Genomic DNA, 20,440 nt, shown 5'->3' with positions numbered 1-20,440 from the left:
GAACCAGGAAATATGGTATTTAAACTTTTACTTTGAGTATGTTATACTGACAAGTTTTTACGCATAAATATGAACAATTCTAATATTTGTGATACAATAATTATTGTAACTCATCTTTTTTTTTTTATTTATTTGGAACTCATAATTGCATCCAGCCAGTTGTTAAAAAAGGAAATTGACATCAACAGTATGGCTGGTAGGGTGACTTGATTCACTCATGTCTAACTCATGTATGTATGTGCACACTAAGAGTTCAGGAACTGCAAAGCAGCCAGTGTAATATACTGTACACTAATTGCTATGAATATATAGAAATTCACCTTTAGTCTAATTTTGTAATGATACTTGCAAGCTCTAGTTTGTTCAATAATTTGTTTGCTATCATTTAACAATATTTATTCAATATTTGTGAAAGGAGAAAGGGTTTCTCTTTTTATCCCTGCATTTTTCAAAAAGGGTGAACCTAACATGGAATGAAAATGTGGAGGATTGCCAAAATTTTAGAAAAAAGTTACTTCCAGACCAATTTAATAAAGTAGTTTGTACAAACTCTTCTTTAATTTGCTTCATTTTTATTACTTCACTTAGTTTATTGTTTATTTAGATATATTCACATCAAATAATCCACCAAAATTACTCACCAAAAAGATTACCAGAGGAAGTCTGTCAGAATTACTAGCGGACAGAAGCAGACATTTATTTTTTACTGTGAATCTAGAGTACATCTACAGTACACTACTGCTTAGTCAGATTTGATGTCTTTTCAAAAGCTGCCTTCAACAGAATCTTTAGGAAGCATGGCACATAATTTGAAGAGAAGTATCAACAGAGAATCACACCGAACAAAGTCAGAAAGACATTTCAAGGGCAATGGGTCCCTAGGAACCAGAGAGGGAACTGCTTCCTGGGGTCCAGTGGACTTGTTTACCATAATTGCACAAAGAGAGTTCTGGCTCTCAGTAAACTGTTCTATGTGTTCCCTGTTCTGTTTTAGTTATTTCTGTTCTGTATGCTTTTCCAGTCAAGGAAATGTATTATGTATTATCTCATGTGCGGGCTAACATTGGCCGTCCCAATATAGAATTATACATTCCATTTAGGATAAAAAGCTTCCGCTTCTTCATTTTCTCAGCCCACATAAGCACTTTTAAGTGTTACTACAGTATATGAATTATTGAAGATAACACAGCCAGAAGAAGGCTGATCTAATCACCCCCATCTGATTAGATCTGATTAGATTTGTTTTGTCTTTTCAAAGTAATGTTAGCCACACAACAGTTCCACCAATTTCTTACATTGTGGTTCCTTTAATATTGTAATGCTTACGGCTGACAGGTACTGTGTAAGAGCCGGCTTACCAGAGCAGGTGACGTCACCGCCCTTCCCTGTGATAGCAGGGCTGTAGAGAGATCTCTCTTTGGCTCACCGGGCTGGGTCCCTGTTGAGCGGGAGTCCCGGGTTCGAGCCCCCGACGGTGGGGGGCCGACCTAATGCGGCAAGGGCGCCTGCCTGAACCCCCGTTGTGTTACAATATATAGAACTGAACAGCATGAAAAATCAAATTAAAAAGATATGTTTTCACTTTTAAGGATATTCTCCTACAAAAGAGGAATTTCAGAGAAGTTCCTCTGGCCCTCCGACCCATAAGAGCCGCTCAGCTCTTTGACACAGTGCAGGTTCCATAGTTCCTTACAGGGGAGTTAGTTCAGAATGGAAGAGTCGTGCATCTTTCACTGAAGTCAATGCAACGCTGCACGAGGAAGGTGATGTCTAGATGAGAACACCCTTGCCAAATACTTCCAATCTTCCCTTCGGAGGTGTAGAATTATTAAAGTGGCTAAGTGTTCTTTGCTACTTACAGAATCCATAAACATCCCCAAGACATGTTACCATAGAGTTATATTCTTCATTAGCATGGTATTCATTTGCATTTCTATGCTATTGACACTTAAATTTATATTCAGACAAAAGTGATTATATTAATCAGGTATCAGCCTTATACACTGCTTTAAATATGCATGCTCGAAATTGTGATGATAAAAATCTTCATGTTGTACTGCATCTTTCATTTTATTGTAAAAAACAAATAATAAGATTACATTTAGAATTATTTTATGGGACATGACAATTTTATTAATAATGTGATTAATACGGTATATAAGTCAGCTAGTGATATAACCCAAACTCCAACATTTGGCATTTGAATCACAGAACTCAACCCAAGTGTTTTTTGGCTGAACAGAAATCGGAAATTAATTTAATAGGAAATTTAATTTAAGATAACAATAAAAATTCCATCCACAATTTCCCCCCAAAAATAATTTATGGATGGTTATTTTTTTCCCTTAAGTACAGGGTATTAGAATTTTACAGGACAATCCTATACAACTCATCATCCAATGATCTCATCTAGATGTTTCTTGAAAGAAGGGAGAGCATCAGCCGCAACATGATTGGGTATCTCGTTCCATATTCCCACAACTCTATGGGTAAAGAAGAGCCCCCTGTTCTATTTGAAATTGTGGTTTAGTATTTCACTGTTCATTCTGAGAAAATCCTGGGTTGACTTGTTTCAGACAATGTAATTTCCTAAGTCAGTTCAGAACATCTGCTCTTGATGGCAGGAGGTTGGGTGAGAAACTTGCCACGTACTCAATTAATTTTATCCTTGACCTTGCTGTGAGTGATTTTCATTTTTCATGCAATTATTTCCATGGATCTCTTGAAAACCTGAGACAAAGCTTCTTATTTGTAAGATTTATTCTGCTGTATACAGCACTACAGGAAAGAAAATGTTATGGATTCTTTTATACCATGCCTAGACTGAGACCATGAGGTAAATCATGGATCTTTATTTTCCCTTAGTAATCCAACATGCAGCCAAGTTATTAGTGCTGCCACATTTGAAATTATTTAACTCTATTACTTTACTTTAGGCATATTACCTTCTGCATAATTGCTAGAGTGAGCTTCATTCCTACGGCTTTCCTTATGAAACCTCTATATCTTAACTTCAGCAGTAAAATCACAGGGACACAACAGGACATTTATTTTATTAATTCACATCTTTCTGTTACTAGATTAGTAGCTGCATGTGGTTTTCTTCTCACAGGGTGGGATATTGCTTGCATAAACCTCTTGACATTTTAGCTGCTGGGTGGTGGAGATAAATGGATTACTGATGATCCCTCTTTCAGTTGCTTACTGCCTTCAGTCCAATTATTCAGTTCATGTGGTGAGTTTTTAATGCTGATTTCTATCTTAACTATTAGCATCCTTGATAAATGTACCAGACATAACCATCCTAAATGAAATAGCTAATCTCTTGTAGGGTCATATACTTTATTGGTCACACAGTAGTAAAATTCTCAAATGTTTGCTTTTTTGTGAAAGCCTATGTGTTCTTGACATCTGGGTGTTTCAGAGACTAACACATTTTGAGAATACTGTGCTGGCATTTAGGGGGACTTGTGCTGATTTGAGGATGCGATGAAGGCAGATTTGTCACTTTTTCAGATTAATAATAAGACATTCAAGACAGAACCATTGATTAGATTTTTTATTTTATATTTAGCTGCTTTCCCTGAAGAACACCATGATTAATACACAGTTCACAGGTTTCTTACGGATACATGATTTAACATTTCTGACCTCTTAAGACAACAGTATTGAATGAAAATGTGGATATTATTATATATAATCCTATAATCTTGGTCTTCAAAACAAATGTGATAAAAAATATGGTACTTTTAAAAATATAGGACTTGGTTTGTTGTAATAATTGGTGTTCCAAATAGGGAAATTACCCTGTTTAAAGATCATAGAATCTACGGTCATTCTCCTTTTCATGCAAGATTATCCTCTAAAGAAGTTAATTTTTTAAAAGTTTCTATAAATAATTTTGATTATTTAATTAAATTATTATTAAAACTTTAACGACACAGCAAATACTGTAGTACACAGGTATAAGATTCTAGTTTGGACAGCAGCATACATTATTTTGATGTCAATGGGCATCCACATACCTCATTCCAGTTCATTATGTGTTGTTTTAACAACAAATGTAGTTCATCTTATTAAAGGCACTCAGATAATTTTATTCTAACATCTACAGTATGTATGTATTCAACCAAGATTTCAGATATACTCGGCAAGCAACTCGTGTTAATCATGTATACTGATGGAAAAAAGAAATGCAACATTTTCTGGAATGAGAATACTATAGTTATAGCTTATGTACTTTCACAAAAAGTTGTCAATTTGTTTTAAGCCCTCTGACCAGCAATACAGTTTGTGCAGTGAGGCATTGCAACTTGCCAATCACACGAAAGCTTGTTAGGTGCACTTTTACCCAACTAGGTCCAGGTGGGACAATTTTAAAAGGTACCTTTAAAAAGGCCTTAATACAAACCTTAGGTCACTGCAAGAAGAAGGCCACACTTAGTTTTCTGTGCATTCCATAATGCCTCAGATGTCACCAGAAGCAAGGGAGAGGGCCATTGGCATGCTGCAGGCAGGCATGTCATGTGCCAGCGACACTATGGAGTAAGCTGCTACACTGTGTCCCAACTGCAGAGAAGGTTTCAGCAGGTCGGCCGGACAGATGACCGTCCAAGACCCGGTCTCCCTTGAGTGACCACAGCAGAGCAGGACCGACACATCAGATTGGTCCATCTGAGAGATTGTTTCAGATCTGCCACCCGTACTGCTGCTGAAACTGCCGGCAGACACAATGCCCGCATCAGTCACAGGACAGTGAGGCTCCATGCTGCTGGTCTTGGAGCAAGGCAACCTGTCAGAGGCCCTCTGCTCACACCTCCTAGATGTCACACCCGACTGACTTGCGTCAGACACTCATCAGCAGTGGCATCAGGTCCTCTTCATGGATGAGTGTAGAGGAGGAGGTGTTGCGTTAGCATCCTGTTTTTTATTTTAAAAGTGAGGAATACCTTGCCATTTTACACATTAGAGTCAATACAGTATATATACAGAACAGCTTCAGCTGGATCAGTTACATTTGTCACAATCTCAGGCAGATATTTTACAATTACTCAGTTTTCACTGTTTTTTGGAAGGTGCAAGTTCTTTCATTTTTTTCAAGTAAAAAGGTGAAAAAGTACAATTATGTGAGATAGTACTGAAAAATAGTGACAGAACACTGATTATAGCATGTGCAGTGTGTAAAATTTTCAGTAATATCACCTTAGAAGATAAGAGAAAAATAATCACACCAAGACCAGCATTTTCTACTGTAGGTATCAGTGATCCATATACAGTATAAATACAGTACTGTATATATTTTAAATCATGTGATTTAGGAAACAAACAGAAGGACAAAATGTTGATCAAACATAATAATCAAGAATCAAATTCTACAAAAATATAAATGTTCACTATAACCAATATTAAATATGGAAAAAGTAAAAAGCTTAAATGTATTTAAACACTCTGTCAGATAAATGTATAGTTTCTAAACTGTGAGAAGTGCATATTAACCTGCAAAGTGACATGAGCTGGATTTTTCAATCCAAAGGCTTTAAAAGATAGCTAATTAGCTCACTCTATCTTTGTTCATCCTCTTTTTACAGTCCCTAGTCATAACATCCTAGTTAAGTAGTGATGTAATATTTTCTTGCAGTACTGTAGATTGTAGGATGTCTCTGTGTCAGCAAAAAAAGAAAGGTTGGCTTTAGCTCAGTCAAATCCTGTAATCCTGACTGGTTTTCCTGGAGAGGAAAATTATACCCTAAAAGTTCTTAAGAAACAGTCAAGGACAAGTACTAGTGCTCTTGTAGAATATGAATTACATGGTATACAGAATGCTATAAAGATCAAAATGACATTCTTAAAAACATTTAAGGAAAAATATATTTTTTATATATGAAAATACTACATTATTTATATACATTCATAATCAAACTACCATGCAAAACTGGTTTAATCTATGGATACTTTACTACATAAACAATGGTTAATTAATGCAGTAGGTGGACAATAATGAACACAAACTACTAAAAAATTCAAGTACTTGTCAATTACATGGTGATTTATTCTTAAACCATACATATTATATGAATGACAAGTTAATTACATTTACATAGGTGAAATTTTAAAGCATCAAATAAACTGTCAAAATCATGCTGTAATAACACACAAGGAAGGTGAAGGGTAGAAGGAGCATTTACTACAGCAAAGGGAATGATAAAAGAGTGCAAGTAGGATCCATAGGCCAAAAGTAATATAAGAAATTTTAAAAGGCTTTTAAAATGGAAAGAATGTTTCCATTCTGAAATGTATAGTGTAGTAGTTGATTTTTATTACAGTATATTATTAGTACATGAGTACTTGGATCAAAAACTTCAAGAACAGAGCATTTTCCAACAAATCCAGGCGAAATAATTTAAAAATTCCACAGCCTCTTTCTTTTCTTACAAGTGAGTGCCTGTAAGTGTTATAATATTTTTAAAAGCTCGTACAACGGAGAGTTGTTTACATACAGTACTGCACAAAAGATAGTTTTCCCATTGTGTTCGAAACAGAACAGCTTACTATAGTGGTGGAATGGATGCAGATTTTGTACTATAGATTCAAGCATTTTTTGCATCACCTGTCACCAGGATTCACAAATCACTGACCACTACAGACTGTAGTGGTTGTGACATGTTCAAAGACAAGTAGCTCAAAGAGTGGTGGGACAGAGGTGTCTGCCACCTCCTCTTCATTCTGCCCTGTATATGAAGTATATGGTGTTGTTAGCCATGAGTTACAAAGGTGAAAACACAGAGTTGCAGATTCCAAATGGCTCCAAACAAAATCCAAAACTGACTGCCGGTCAGGTTCACAGTCTGTATAAGGGATAAGGGTTGGAATTCAAAAGTATATGAAAAGTCACAGACTGTGATTCCCCCTAACCATATTAGGTGGAGAATTTGTCATACTGTACTAACTGGCTAGGACACTAGAAATTAATAACATCTACAGTACTGCACAAGGTTTATTTGCAGAGGTCTCCAGTTACTACAATATTGGAAGAAAAAGCAGTTGAGTGGAACAAATTAGACATTTTTTATTTAACTTTAACATGCTAAAAATAAAAATAGATATTTAAAAGGCTTTTTTAGTATTGTCATCTGACATTGAGAACCTCCCCTGTGATTGCTAACAATAGCAAATATTTTGAGAAACAAATCATGTTCATAGAATTAATTAAAACACCTCCAGCATTTAATTTCCTTTTGACTGGGTTGACAAATTGTATTAAGTTAATGGCTTGGTTGATAATCCACAGTTTGGGTCAGCTGGCATGTGAAGACAGTTTTTCTTAGCTTTCTGCTTTTAATAATAAAACATACCTTATAAAACCTCATTTTTATATTATGTTGCCTTTATTAAGGGATTTAATACTTCATTTGATTTTTTTGTGGTGATAACCTGTATAGCTTCCAACTAAACAACAGTGACTTGCAAAAGTTTTCATTATTACTGAATTAATAATTACATTATTGCTGAAAGTAATACTGCATGCTTATCATCTTCAATCCATTACAACATGTGCATTGTGGTACAGAACCTAGTTAAAAACCTTCTCGTGGAAGTTTGATGCAGCTAGTAATTTGATGTTTAATGTGCCTTCCTTTTAGAATTCGGCAGACCCTTCACAATTTTTGTATAAATGCAGCAAATAGCAAATTTCTCCATTTCAAAGACTATCGTTTGAAACCTACTGTAGCTTCTCTGCCTACCACAGCCACAGGGGCTGTCTCACACGGATAGACACTGTGACTCCTTTTGGCAATATAGACTACTCTGATTCCTTATCAAAAATGTATCTGATATCATGCTGGTCTAAAACCACTTAAAAAAGTAAATGTTAAAAAACAAATTAAAGGTATCCATCATAAGATGGAACTCAGGGGACCAAACCAAAATATTATGTGGAATTCATAAAAATCCACATTTGCCTCATACAGGATATATCTGCAAAACTGTGCCTCATGTTAATGTTAAAAAATCACATGTTTTATTATATGTCTTTAGTGTATGAGGACAATGTATGCACTTTTGTAGAAAAATATATATATATTTAGGCTCTATCAATACATTTGAAGTCATGTGAGAAAAACATTCATCTGGCAATCACTTTCTGTTCAATTTATTTACCTGTCGAGAAGAAAAAGGCAACAACAGCTGTTTCTGTACATTTACAAAGAAGGAAAATTCACAAAATGAAAAGTGATTTACATGTGACAAATAAAGCCACAGTAATGGAGACCTATCAGCATGGGCGTTATGAAAACCATGCATTGCTTCAAAATATACATTGTGAGAGCCACCTGTTATTTTTCACACTGCGAGCCTGACTGCACACATTGGAGACTTAGCATTGATATGAGGAGTCTTGTGGCTCTTACTGATAATATTGCAAGCTCACAGATGCTCCATTATGTCAGTTAGGATGCTTTTTGTTTCTTTCTTTTACCAGGTAAGGGAGTTGAAAGTAAATTATCATTTACAATGACTAACAGGAAATTCATTTATACAGCAAGACATTTACTGAAGCAGTTTTGGTGAAAACCTGTACTCAAGGGAACAACAGTATATACCCAAGATTTGAACCCACTACTGTCTGATACCAACTGCGGTATCAGGAAACTTTATTTTGTGTTCTGCTTTTGTATGACAGGCCAAGTATTTTCTAGTTAGCTTAAGTCCAACCTGTGCAGCTGTTTGGAAAATGCAGTCATAATTAGCTGATGATATAGCCCAGCCTCGAACCAGTAATGTTTGGATGACAGTCATCAACTAAAAATAAGATTTTAATAGTATCTACCACCTGGGAACAGCCTGCATCAGAACTCCAAGGTCAAGCCCATCAGGACAACAGTCCAATAGGTTTTTAGCTCACCTTAAATCATCAGTAGCTTCTGACCTGTGCTGGAGGGTTACATTGGTCAAATTGAGCTACTTTAAGGTGCTTTCTGCAGTTCTGGGATTATAAAGATTGTGGGCTAATTTAATAATAATAATTATTATGTATTTCTATTATGTAATTTATATGCAAGATTGCTGTAGACGAATATGAAAGTATGAGTATCAGCTGTAAATGCATTAGTATTTTGGTTTAAACCCCTAACATTTTGTTTTTTTTACCAAGCTGTGAATATATTAGTGTAATCATTAAAAGCATAGAAATACATAATCAGAAACCTGAAATCAACATTCATAAACTTTTACATTTATATAAAAGAGTGATTTACTGCATCAGCAAAACAAACTCGACAATAATAATACTAGTGATTATTAATAAAGTTAAAGTTTCTGCATATAACACAGATATGTTTAATATATGTTAGAAGTTGATATCTAAAGACACTAATAAAACTACACCTATGATTCCCTGCCATATAAAGAGTGTTGCCAAATACTGTACTGCACAAAGAGGCTGGACTCCAATTGTGCATGATGGACATGCTTATAAAACCAAAAGAAAAAGATTCACTGTGGGTATGCCACTGAAACAACAGAACCTGAGACATAAAAGTACTTTCTTATCACCTGAACTCAGTTGTTAGATTGTTCCCTCTAGTGGAATTGTTACTTTCTGTATGTCTCTTCTATTAAAAAACAATATTACTGAAACCTATGAAGTGTAAGAGAATATAATGAAAATATATTCATAAATGTACATGGCATGAAACTAATAAATCTACTAAAGAACATAACAGTTTGACTTAACCTTCAAGGAAGGACAGATACGAATAATTTTACATTTGACTTCAATCGCCTTATTGATGGTTAAAACAACATCCATCCATGCATAGCAGATTCAAAAACATTATTTCAATAAATTCACAATAATACAGATTTAGCTGCTCCTAACAATAAATGCAAACAGTTGTCAATGTAAAAGTGAAGTCGTTATATATAATGTCTAATTAATGTATGTCAGTCATATGGTGCTGCTGATTATAATTATTAATGATTATTATAATTTTTATAACTTTTAAAATCTGGAAATCATTTTAAGATGTAGTATTGTTTGTGCAGTCAGGGAAAGCAATCACTTACATTATCAAATAATATAATATTTAATTATTATATGTTTTAATGCTTATCTGAAATCAACAGCTCTTAAAAATATTTCAAACACAGCCAAAAACCACAGAGTCCGTTATAACTAAAACTCGAAAGTCGATTTCCAGAAAATAGGTCATTTTCTCAGATTCTCTCATCACTCAATATACATGAAAGATATTGAAGGTCAAGATCTTTCTTGGATATTTATATCCGTGGGAGATACAAGTCCATGGATATACTGTACTCATGCAGCAGACCCCCCCACAAGCCCACACAGAAATATAAACAGGCTTGGGGGTTGATGGATAAAGTCAGTTTAATACAAATGTGTGCTCGTTAAATTGATAAAATAATAGAATCGATAAAAACTTAAAAGCTACATCATTTCAATATCAGCTCTAGGGGCTTTTCATTTATAAACCAAATAATTTGCAAGGAATACCAGTTTAAGGAATGAAAATGCTTTAATTTCTGCAGCACATTCTTAAGTACTTACCAGCGATCAGAATCTACTGTAATATTTAATGATTACTGTAATATTTAATAAACTTACTTATGGATTTGAACACACAAACAGTTTTCTTTTTTACTGTGCCTTAGAAGTCTGTAAATTAAGTAAATTTTTCTTGAAGGTCACAAAATCAGATCAATAAACAGTCTATTGGATAAAAGCAGGTGGGGGCTAATTGACATCAAAATGCAGATTGCTGACAGCAATCAATGTGAAACCTGGAATGGCAGTTTCCCGGCTGTTTGATTGTGTATGAATGTGTGGGAATGCCCAGTGATTTCATACTCCTGTTGAATCTTAATGCTCTTCGCAAGCGTTATCTGTCAGACCCACAGCTTAGAGTCTGTCTCCACTCAGTGGAATCAAACCACACATGAGGTGCAGTTGCTGTGCGCTGTGCTGGGAAGAGGAGTCGGTTTCTTTTATTTTATTGTTCTTTCATTTCTTGATTTTCTGAAAAGAATAACATTCCGGCTGCAGACCTTTGTGAAGGATCATGGCGTTAGACTGATCAAGCCAGCTTTCTCATCTGTAACAGCTGTGTTTTTGTATTTTGTTCTGATTTTTTTTTTATGCTGGACTTCTGGAAGGAGAGGAAAAAAACACAGAATGGGCGAACCCTTCAGGTTATTTCTTTAACTCTGATTTCTGGAAATGGATCCTGTTTTCTCGCAGACAGACAAAGGTAGCAGTACATTTGACTTTCTCTAATTGTTGCATCTGTGTCATGCTTTTCACAGCAGCCAACGCTGGTTCTTAAGCTTTTGCAATTAAATTGTGAACGTAAATGCAGTGTCCTGTCACCTGGGAACTAATGTAAAAAAACAATCAGTGGTCGCATAATAACTTACTTACCTTTTAATGCAATTTCTGTGGCACTGAATTGCCTTTTGCAACATTGTATATGTCAGCTAACTCTCCCCTGGCTATTGCTCCTTATTTCACTTGTTGACAAGTGAACATGGAACCGATTCTATGTTTCATGTCATATTAGTAACAGTGAAAACTGGGTTATTTCTTCTGACAAAATAAAATGGCTGTTTACATTGTTAATACCAACACTGCTCTTCTTAGCATCTTTTTAACTCTGAATTTACATATGTTGCCTACAAAGAGATAACAAGACACGTTTGTACTTGAAGGAGAAACAAAATAAATGTGAATATTTTTAATAAAAAAGCTATAATGCTGTTTTTGAAAATAATTTTAAATGCTTAATTTAGTTATGTTTCTGCCTTTTATTGGAACAAATGACCTTTATTACTCTATACAGTAAATTATATACAGTACCAACTAACAGATTGTTTAGAAAAGAAAACTAATGTACAATGAATTTCAGTTTCAGATGTTTTATACCCCAAACATTTTGTTGATACATGTGAATGTATCAATGTAATCCTTAAAAAAGAATATGTTCAGAAGAATTAACGTGAATTATTAATTAATAATAAGCTATTAATGCCGTCTTAGCTAATGCAAAATCACAAACACAGGTGATATACCAGATACACCAGAAATTAATTTATTTCCTCTGCTTGAAAAATCCCCGAGTGACATGCATGAGTGGAAATAAGATACAAGTGGATGAATACCTGTCATTTTTAAATTAGCATTTATGCTTGTGTAAAATTTATATTTCATTTTTTTGAAGCTTTAAGCTATGGGAGCAATCTGCCCCATTTCCTGTCTGTGCTTGAAGCGGTCTTTTGATTTCTTTGCATCACCAAAACTAACTTGAATTACTATAAATTCATACAATATATAAAGTGGGTTTCTGTGCATAGGACATCTGTGGCATTGTGCACCATGTTTGTATAAATATATACTGTATGTCTTTATATAAATCTTAGCTCTTTTACTGTTTCACGTACATACCACTTACGATGTTAAAGCCAGTGCAGTTTCAAAGTATGTTGATAGTTCTCTAAAGAGGAGCTCAGAATTATGCATTTCACATTTATTTAAAAATGAAAAAAGCTTAAGCTATTTAAAAGTACATTACATTGTGTTTTTGTGCGCACTATGATTATAACAGATCAAATCAGACATCACAGGGATTTATGTGGGGACTATTGGGACCTGACATTTGTTTTTCCACAAAATAAAATAATTGCAGTGATTTATGATTAAAAATAGCTTTGAATACATTTCAGCACATCAAACTATCACATTTCTATCACAGAACTGATCTTACAATACACAGGACATTGATGCAAAACCTAACAAAACATTACTGTGTAACACCACAGTACAAACTGAACAAAGGCCCAGCACAATTATTCAAGTGACTTTATACAATATACAATGTCATGAGAGTATTGGAAAACAAACCCTGCAAATTTTCTTTGGAAAATCTTTATAAAATAATTTGTAGGTAGTTGTGTTCAAAGTATGTATATTATAGCACAACTGAATATAACAATTATATATGAAAATTAAATCTCTGCCTCTGCACAAGTAAAGAGTTGTTTGGGATTTGCTTCTTAAAATCTAATCCCTTGCCTTTAATAAATACTTGTGTTAGACAAAAGGTCTTTCAAATATGAATTACAAATCATTATTTATTCTTCAAAAGCAGTGACCAGCATTATAACTATTTTTCCACTGAAACCAAACGAACATCATACAGATGTTTTTCTCCTGCTAAAAAATATCATCTTAACACATATTTTGAGCCCAATGAAACAAACCATGGCTAAATCTAATCTCTTGCATGAAAAATCCTGCTTGCCCAAATTTGAGTTCTAAAGCCATAGTGATTTGTGCCACTTACTGTACCACTGAAAAGTCTTTGATTTTAGATCTGTTTGTTGTCCGGCGAGATCATATCATTTCAACCTATCTGCGTTTATGCACACAAACTCGGTCCAATCAATCTAATTGTCTCTAATTGAAGAAGCAAACTTCTAAAGTGAACATGTAAAATTGCTAAAGAGTAGTAAAGCAATCATCAGCTGAAAGTAATATGAAGCATCAGATGTTCTTGAGTAGAATATATATATATATGTTACTGCAGCTATTGTTTATGCCTTTGGCTAGTGTTGATAGAATGGAATTTGCTGTGCACAGTGGTGTAGGCTCTCTCTGAAAAGCCTGGATGATAAAACTGTCAGATAAAAACTTCATTTTGTTGTTTGTTTTAAATTCCTTTGGTCATTTAGTACCATTTACCACAAAGGTTTGAACAAGCGTTAAAATTGTGGAAATCTATAGCATTGATGAGACAACAAACTGAAAACAATGTTTTTAACACCTGCTTCAAATGAATATAAACATTTTTGTAGTATAAAACACCATCTTTAGGCGATTTCCGGTATTGTCTTCTTTCATATTCAATCATTCAACTATGTCACGGGAGAGCTGGGCTCTCATGGTGAGTCATTTAAACATTTAACATTAACCTTTTCATGACAATATAACTAACTGCAGGGTATTCTAATCTTTTTTATTGTTTCATTAATGTTTGGATGTGAGGATAAAGTTTTCTATTCTAGGTAACAGAATTAAAAACAATAAAGCAAAATACAACACATATTTCTGACATTTAATCATTAACAACAAATGTACTGATGATCATTTAAATTCTGAATTCTTGTAATCCCTTGACTTTGTAGGACGGATCAATGGCTGCTGAACTTCAGTACTGAATAACACTAGTGAAATTCAAGTACTTAAACTTGTAAATGAACCAGATTCTTGCTGATCAAGCTCCTTATATTTCCTCAGCTTATACTGCTATGGGACTTCCCCAAACTCTTGTTAGACTGCCTATTAGATTCTTGTGTACAGCCCTGTGAAGTACTGCAATAGAGAACATTACATCAGGACATTTCATTCTTTAAGTTCACTTTATTAGCCATATCCAATTTCTTGCATTAGGAATTTGTCTTTTCACATTTGTGCTCTCCATGAGACACACAGGCACAATGATGAGGAGAGAGAAGCTTGGGGTCAGAGCGCAGGGTCAGCCATTTATACGGCACCTGGAGCAGTTGGGGTTTAGGGTCTTGCTCAGGAGCCTAATGCAGTAGAATTCCTCTGCCAGCCACAGGATTTGAACTGGCATCTTTCCAGCCACAGGCGCATATCCTTAGCCACAGAGCCACCGCTCCACCCCTAAAATTAAAGATATTGCAAAATGCAGCTAATACAACACTTTTGATCATTTTGTTTATAACAACATTGACACAAAATTTACTTTAGTAATATATATTCAGGGTTGACTATTAAACATTTATTTTCTTCTATTTTATATGATTTCCAGTGTTATACAGATTCATTTAAAAAAACAACATCTGTAATATTCTATTATACTTTAGTTAATTGAAAACAGGAAGAGAGAAAACAGAATAATCACTATTCATAAACACTTTAAAACTCTACACAAGATACTAATAAAATCATCAGGCAAGCCATGACAAAAAAATTAACAATATTTTCTGTTCTTAAAAATCTATAGATGTTTGTTACTAAGAAATATAGTTTTCACCCACATACGTACAGTAGGTGACTCTGAGTGAGGTGGGGGAGTAGTGTAGTGGCCAGCACCGCTGCATTACAGTTTCAGGGTTCGACTGAGACTTTGGGTACTTTTTCATATAAAGTTTGAATGCTCTCCTCATTTTTTGTGTGGGTTTTTGTTAAATTCTGTGGTTTTTGTTAATGTGCAAAGAAGTGCACATTAGTTTAGAAGGGTTACTCTAAACTCTACCGTTCTAGACGATCATTGACAGTGTGACCAGTAAGTACTGACTATATGACTGAAGCAGAACTTAATGGGCCAGTTTGGGCCAAAATCTTAGTTGTAGCCTTTCTTGAGGTTCTACTTTTGAATTTGAAGGATTAACCATGTAGCATAGATTAAGGACTACACATCTGTAGCGTTTATACAAACAAAAATATATCTGAGTGAGGATTATACAGTACTGTGCTTCACGCCATTTGTCGGAGGGATATGCATCACTAAAATGATAACAAATCAAGGAAAGATTTGTGCCAAACTAAAAAAGTGGTTTAAGTAGAAAGATTTATGTGTTCCGAAAAAAGGGCAACATTCCTACATGTGAGTTTCACTAAACTATGGTAGTTAGAGACTTTTTGATATGGAGAAGATGCCACCCCGATGACCCTGATGAATTAACACTTTATTGACTTTGACATGAGTAGAGTGTGCATGCTTAAACTGTGGGAAAAAAGAAGGATAACATTTATCAAACAGCTTAATGGATGTGAGTCTCTGTTCCAACATGACAGGGACCTAAATGTGTATTTGATGAAAACAAGGAATTGCTAAAAAAAACTGTTTATTGAATGGGCCAATAAGTAAATCATACTATCTGATATTGGATATGTGTGCTCATCAATTGCTACAAAATAAGTTTGCATGCATCCAGTACATGAGACATCTATCCCTGTTGCACCGCAAAGGCAAGAAAGACTGTGAACCTTCTTCTCAAGGAGACATAAGCGTTGCACCGACACCTTCATAAAACCATTTGGCCATGAAAAAAGTAGGCCTAGCGATTCAAGTCAAGAGAAGAGACAACCTGCTCCAGATACATGAATCAGATATTTATCCAGATACATAAAGATCATAAATTGATAAGGAATACAAGAAAGTATTTTTGTTCAGGGTCAGTTTTAAGAAACTGGGCAAACATACCTTACAATCATCCATAGATAACCTATGTTCCAAGAATGTTTGACCATTCTGTTGATATTAAATGAAGAAATCACACTCTTATAGTTCAAAGAAACATAACCAACTACATTAAACCATAATAAACAAGGGATATCCAAGCAAATGCCCATAGATATCACTTGTTTGGTCTTAAATTAAGAAGCTCTTTATAATAGACTAAATTGAGTTCTGCAGGAGTTTTAATTGCAACAAGCATTACTAAAAATATTTAGAATTTAGAGAATAAGTTATTCTGATCCAGCCACATCAGAGGAGGATCCAAGCTTAAAATACTGAGTCACCCCTCTAGTGGTTAAATGAGGTTCAACCTCCCTTTCATTGCTTGTATAGCAAGTTTGAAATTACAATCAATAAAAATGTATTTCTTTATTGGTAAACACTGTCTGAAGAACTGGATGTGTTGCCACATCACTTACTTCATTCTCTTAACAAAAGGCTAAGCTCAAAATATTCAATTAAAATGCAAAAAGGCACCATAATTATTCAAGGAACAAGAGAGATATGCTTGTTTCATATCAAATGAAATGAAATAAATCAAATGATTTATTAGCTTTTGTCTGTCCCTTCGAAGAGAAGTAGCAGGGAGCTCAATTGGACCAGGGAAGTCCAATTTGCATGAATTAACACATTGAACATAACACGTTGCTCCGTCCTCTCCAGCCAGCAGGCTGGACCATCTCCCTAACCTCCACAGGAACACTGGTTCAGCTCCTATTTTGGTTCACACCTCTTCTCCTCGAATTGATAAAGTCTCATGGATCAGATGATGCGTACTACCCCGCTATCTAGAAAATTAAGAACACTTCAAGCTTCTCTTGTTTGCACGCCTCTAAAGGGAATAATTTGCATGTACTCTACCTTGTGCTTGGATCCAAGGCTTGATAGGAATACCGTAAAATCTTTACCTTGATAAGAGTTTAATGTCACGTCCTCCCTCTTGCTTCTTATTAGAATTTGAGTTTACTAATACTTAGTTACTGTATACCTTAGCAACTTTCACTGTTCTACTTTCTACTTTCCATCTTTTTCCATAAGCCTTTTAATTGTATTATTTTTATTCCTAATAATATCCCTTCATAAAATTGAGCAATCCTGAATCCTGATCTAAATTCATGCAGATCAGCCTCACCGCTATCTTGAATTTGGGTTGTTATGCCCTGTATTGATTATCATATTAACCTGACTGTGTTTTCAGAGGAGACAATCATTTAAGAGTTGGTGTGGTGATTATCACAAGATCACAAGACCTATTTTATACCTTCCCTTAGTGTTTCAATAACATCTAGAGTATGTGGTATGAGTCTTGCATTCGAAAGTGCTCTCAACAGCATCAAAGCTTTAGTCACATACTGTTCTACTAGGATATGTCCACGAATAAGTGAAGTTTCAAGCTACCCTCCCAAACCATCTGATCCACAGGCTGCAGAAAACATTTTCTGTTTTCATGCTTTCTGCCAAATGTTCCATTTTTCTATTTTTAAGAATATAAAAATACCTTCAAATACCAAATCTGCCAAATGCAGAAAACAGTCATCTGTACATTCTACTTTGGATTAATATTAGTTCATGTAAACATTTTTATCATTGACATTGAAGCCTTTTTTACCTGCATATCTGCTATCTTGACAGTATTTAATTTTTTTCATTGTGCTGCTTATCATGAAGCGAACACTTATTTTTATTCAATGTAAATCAAATATGAATATTCTGGTTCAGACAATGCTCCCCTAATGCGAAGTAATCATTTGAAACATACAGTCCATGGTTATTAAGGAAGGGAAAACAAATACCATTGTTGTTTCACAACAATAGCTCATTTGGGCAGATAAATAATGTTATTCACATTTACATAGTGAACAGATGGGTTTGTTGTCTGAATGGTAATGGCCCTTGCCATGACAAAATACTGAAATCAAGTCTTAAGATTTCCTAAATACACAGAGTGCCCAGGTATATGAATTGAATTAAAATTGTCAAAGTTAGTTAATTTAAAATCTGAATAAGTAGCCCTTCAAAAAGAGAAGAAAAAAAATTAAACTTTCCCTCCTCTTAAGTAATGAAGATCACCTGTTTTTGTTTTTTCTACTGCAATACTAGGCCTATGTGTAAATGAAGTTTCCCAGAGAATAAGATGTTCACATTCATGAATCAGCAGACTATTACAGAGAAATCAGGAAAGCCGGCTTTGTGAGAGACGGGTCATATCCTGCCAGGCAGAAGGTCACCACAATAGACACATCCTTCTGATCCAACTTGCCAATTGTTTTTCAGACAGCAGTGGCTACAGCATGATTCTAGGAAGAAAACACTCACATCAGCAGAATGACTGTAACGCAGTCAGGAGTAACGCGTTGATAGTTGGAAGATGAAATTGCTGTCCTCTGGTATCCAGAAAACATCTGAAGTGGTGGCAGAGAGAGTGCCTCTGCGTTTTATTCACTGATGAATGCTGTACTGTCTTTGACAGACCTAATGGAAGACAACATGTATGAAGCATAGTGAATGTTATGCTGGCTACTGTTTTGTTCAAGCCGATCTGTGGGGTAGTAGGAGTCTGACAATGAGGGGAGGAATCTCTTATAATGCAAAAGGGCATTTGGTGCAGACTGAAATGAAACAATACTTCTTAGCAATACATTGGTTTGACTCAAGTCCTTGAGTGAATAGGTTTTCTATTCATGCAAACAAATTAATTTTGGTACTATGAAGTTTTAATAAGTTTAATAATAAAAATATGTTTTCCAGCAACACAACAGAAAACTCATAATATACAAAAATCTTTGAAACCTGGTGTACGGGTTTACCTAATGTGCAAGGTTTAGAACGGTCAAGGGCAAGCAGATTCATCACCTGGGTTCTTGAAACTGGATTTATTAACAGTAACATCTCGGAATGCTTTTCACATAGAATCTCTTTGAAAATAACATAACATGCTACATTAAGAAACATGACTTGTACAAGGCAATCACATTTCAGATGTGCTTAATATTGATGTATTTTTATGTCCTGATATACAGGTTTCAATATTACAATGTTGTGGGTTCATTAATAAGCACACAGGAATAATAACCTGTGCAAATGATGAATAAACATGACTGGTCACGTGATCTGGTAGTCATATAAGACCTGTCCTTCTGGTCAGATGAAAAATTAGCTTGTAACACCTTAAAGGAGTTCAGATAGGGCCAAGGTTACTATGGAATACAAATAGAAACACTTGTGTACTCTGGCATAAAATGGCCTTGTCAATGACCTCTGTGCCTTTATAAAGGCCATATTTAAAATCCAATAACTCCCTGCACAGTGCAGAAGGTCATGGTTATTACAGACCACACACTGGAAACTAAATGTGCTGTATCAAAAAGTGTCCTTGATCATGACAATTGGATCTAAAGGTGAAATACAAAACTACATCATAGCCCTCTGTGATGTGTGATACAAAACTCTTATAGCTCCTTAGAAGAGTGCTTACAGGACCAGGGTTGCTCTGGAACAAATACAGTATACAAAACCATACATGTTCTATCAGGGAATGTATTTTTTCACAAGAAGAGATATTACAGTTTTTTCTCAAACATTAATTGCTTGTAATTATATTTCTCTTGGCATTTAACTTTAAATCAAACTCTGAATGCAGAAGTAAAATACAGTACATACATCTGGTGGTGGTGTCTGTTTATTTAACCCAAAATAAGCAAAGGAGAAGGGGAATATTCTATGTAAGAATATGGTCTTCTGACCATATTTTTATGTAGAAATACAGACTTTAACTGTGAACAGTGCTCTGTAAAGATTCCTTTCCTTCACTATTTAATTTGCAAAAAGGTTATTTAAAAGAAATTTTAAATAGCCTTGTTGTAAACAAAATAGTGCTATTTAAAAGAAAATAAGGCAGGCCACTAGACTGAATATCTAATTAGGTAAAACCCATGGTCTCCAAAATGACACCTTGTAAAAAAGGAACGGAACATTTGGTGTTTGAGCATTGTCTTAAGTAGCATCTGCCTGATTTGAGTGATTAAATCAAGTAAAAACTAGAGGAAACTCTAAAAGAGCTTGATCGATTGTAAATTTGAGGCACAGATATTAATTAGTCATCTGTATATTTATACCTACAGTACTGATGAACAAAAAAGATTGCTGTTGACTAC

Source organism: Lepisosteus oculatus, chromosome 3, assembly GCF_040954835.1.
Source record: "Lepisosteus oculatus isolate fLepOcu1 chromosome 3, fLepOcu1.hap2, whole genome shotgun sequence".
Taxonomy (NCBI): Eukaryota; Metazoa; Chordata; class Actinopteri; order Semionotiformes; family Lepisosteidae; genus Lepisosteus; species Lepisosteus oculatus.
Note: the sequence above shows the minus strand (reverse complement) of the source record.